Below are 963 nucleotides of genomic sequence, written 5' to 3'. Positions count from 1 at the left end.
GGGAGGAGCCCTCTTCCCGCCCCGCCCCGCCCCCATCCTGCCTCCGCCCCTGGCCCCGCCCCGCCCCGCGGGGCCCAGGCCCGCGCCCCCCAGCCCCTCCGCCCCTCCGCCCCTCTACCCCTCTACCCGGGCGCCCCGGCACAGCTAAACAGCCCGTCCCTCCTCCTCCCTTGGGAGTCGGGGCGCGGGCCTTCCCCGACACACCGTTCCACTCCGGACTCATCAACTCTTGCCTACACCAGGCGAGCATCTGATTAATTGCAGAAAACTTGGCCTCAGTGAATCTGACCATACTTTTTTCTTTTTAGTCTTACATTGATTTGTGTCAAAATGCATGCAATTAAGCTGTCCCCTTTTGTACATCTGTAACGTAACTGCAGCTGTTATCAACGCGGAGCTGTGAGATGAATCTTCAGAGACTGCAGGTTCCGCATGGGGCCACCTTGCCAGGGCCGAAGGACAGGAAGGGGATGAGGAGAGGCAGGGCTGGGACAGCCTGCAGACAGACCAGAACAAAACAGTGCTGGGCCATCAAAGCCCATCAAAAAGATGTCTCAGGAGGTGGTGTAAGACTTTTAAAAAGTTATTGGTTTGCTTTTTAAATTATCAGCCACATTGGAGTAAAAAAAAAAACGAGTTCTCCCAAATGCAAGCTCTCAAAATGTTTCTGCTATTGTCAGCTTTCCTCTCAGAAACAGCTGTGAAATCACCCAATACAGGTTCTATGGACTCCCTTGGAAGAGAAGCACTGAAACTTGTCTCCAGGACCCCATTTATAACCTCACTGAATGCTTCCCTGCTCCCAGCCTGGAACAGACACCTTATACTTAAAAGATGTATTTGACAAGGCCTTCTCTCACTCCTCTATAAATTAGAACTACACTTTATCTAATTCCAGTCACTGAAAAGCTTCTTCACCAGAATAACAATAGCTAATAGTCGTTGAATGCTTACTGTTTGCTA

The sequence above is a fragment of the Manis pentadactyla genome, chromosome 14, assembly GCF_030020395.1.
Source record: "Manis pentadactyla isolate mManPen7 chromosome 14, mManPen7.hap1, whole genome shotgun sequence".
NCBI lineage: Eukaryota > Metazoa > Chordata > Mammalia > Pholidota > Manidae > Manis > Manis pentadactyla.
This window is presented reverse-complemented; position numbering follows the sequence as displayed.